We start from the raw sequence: 2,686 nt of genomic DNA on the forward strand, positions 1-2,686 counted from the left end.
CAACAGAATTAAACGAATAAATTGTAAGATGGTCAACATCATGAAATTTGGAATATAGATTTTTGTTATTTGCTATATGCTCTGTAATCACATTGAGCTTAAATTAAGGATTTGTGTATATAAAAAGTGAAATATAATTGAAAAAATCATATTTCCACAGAAATAGATAGAAAGATAAATAGATAGAATATAATTGAAAAAATTCATATTTCCACAAATGTGTGTGTGTGGTTACTAAAGTGATAAGACAAGAAAGCATTCAAGTAATAGATCTGATGTCTTTCATCTCAGTTCTGAAGTGAAGGTCAGTCTTAGAAACTTATAAAAGCAAGGGGCTTTCTTGTGGAGAAAGCCATTCATTTTAATTAGGGCAAAGTGAGGATAGGAGCATTGTAAACAAATTAATATTACATACACACAGAGATATATATATATATACAAATTAATATTACATACATACACACACACACACAGGAGGTATATTTGGTAAAAAACAGGGAAAAAGTGCTCAATATTATTCTTTCAACCTCGGGTTTTTTTTTACTCAAATAATTACAAATTGTTTCAATAGGACAATAAAAAAAAACTTAGCTCGAATTATTTGAAGAGATGGACAGGGTTTTTTTTTTATTGTCCTATCTATTGAAACAATTTGTAATGATTTGCGTAAAAACACCCTGAGGTTGAAAGACCAAAAACATTAATATATATATATATATATTAAACAACAGATGAGGAAGAAAAGTTACATATCATCAGATCTAAAAGGAAAGAATAAGCAAGAAAAAAAAAAAAAAAAACAACAAAACTTTAGGCCAAGGCATTTTGAAACTAAATGCTTCTCATCAGAAGAGAAGTGCGAAAATTATACAAACTATAAATTTAAATTTGTTTTATATATAATGTTGGCTCTTCTCTCCCCACAAGGGCAGTTAGAGACAAGGTTGTTTTTTTTTTTCTTGATGTGGAGCACATCCGGATCTTCAAAACAGAGTACTTTGGATTGAGACACAAATAAAATTTGCCTTACTCTAGAAAGATTTGCCTTCACTGCCTTACAAAAGGTGAAGTATAGTATCAGAACAGATACTACACTTTGCTTCTATGGCAACTGCTCAACTGAGCTCCAACCTATGCCTTGCTCCCCAGCAAAACATTCACAACAAACACTTGTCTAGCTACAACCACTGCCAACAATTTCCACTACTCTCTATCTGTGCCTAATACTAAATGCAAATTCCATGAACAAAGTTCCTTTCCTAAAACTGCCCTCCTGTGGAACTCTACACAGCGGGGCTGCTTATCAGCTGACTACAACATGGTTGCTTTTAAGTCTAATGTTACCAACTTCTTGTTGAGCCGTTCTCTTAAATAATCAAATTCATCACAATTTTCAACGCTACGAATTATTACGGTGTTATCTCATCAACCAACTTACAATCATTGACCCTTATCCTCGAGTAACCTTCGGGTCTTTGTGACTACCATGTAAAAAAAAAACCAAAAAAAAAAACAAACAAACAAACAAACAAAAAAAAGACTAAGAAATATTTCCTCAGGGGTCATTAGTTTAGAAAAGAAGCACTTTCCATTTTCATCTTTGGAAAAAACAAAAAAGACCCACCCCACACACACGATTGATATAAATCGAAAGACAGATGAAATGCGAAGGAGACGAGGGCGCAGCTACTCTTTGATATCTGTAAGTAAATCCATAATCTTGGATTCGTAGCAAAACCAGGGTCACTAACATCAGCAAAATGAGAGCAAATCTAATGGATACGGATTTCATTTTTTTATAATTTAGCGATTGAATTATCGTCATAGATTTCTATTCAACAGAACAAAAACAAGGTCCGAAAAATAGAAAGAGAGAGAGAGAAAAAAAAAAAAAAAAAAAAAAAAAAAAAGTTTTTTTTTTTTAATGTTTCTTTAATACAGCACATTTTTTTTTTTTGTCTATATTCTCAAAGACATTTCTTTTTTTGCCACAACAAATTAAAATGTAATTTTTTTTCTTTTCTTCTTTTTTTTTTTTGGTAAAAATCAAATACTGTGATGGAATCTTTTTTTGGGTGAAAAGATTAGATAAAAAAAAACAAAAAGAAAAAATATATATATATAAAAAAAAAAAAAGAAAGTTATATTTTTTTCTCCAGTTCATTAAAAGTCATTTTATTGTATGTGCAATCAATCACTTTTTTTTGCTGATTCTTACAAGGAAACACAAACGTGTATATATATATATATGTGTGTGTGTGTGTATATATATATATATATATATATATATATATTAGTACATTCCCTTTAATGGCTAATATAGCCAACATTTCAAACAGCAAGACCTTCCTCAGAGTACAATTGAAGGTCGAGTTAAACACAAGTTCAATTTTTAATGTGGAGAAAATTTAGTTCCCCACAATGAAGCACTCTGGATTGAGACATAAAAAAATAAAAGCCTCAGTCTAGAAAGATTTCTGCTTCATTAATCATGACCAGAAGAAAAAAACAAACAACAAAAAAAAAACAACAGTGTAAAGATGGATACTACACTTTGCTCCTAACAAAAGTTTAAATGAGTAAGATATATGAAAGTGTGAAAAAAAAGTTGGCCTTAAAAACAAGATGTAAGTAAAAAAAAAAAAAAAAAAAAAAAAAAAAAAAAAAAAAAAAAAAAAAAAATTTT

This window comes from Euprymna scolopes, chromosome 28 (assembly GCF_053919585.1).
Source record: "Euprymna scolopes isolate OS-2025 chromosome 28, ASM5391958v1, whole genome shotgun sequence".
NCBI classification, from domain to species: Eukaryota; Metazoa; Mollusca; class Cephalopoda; order Sepiida; family Sepiolidae; genus Euprymna; species Euprymna scolopes.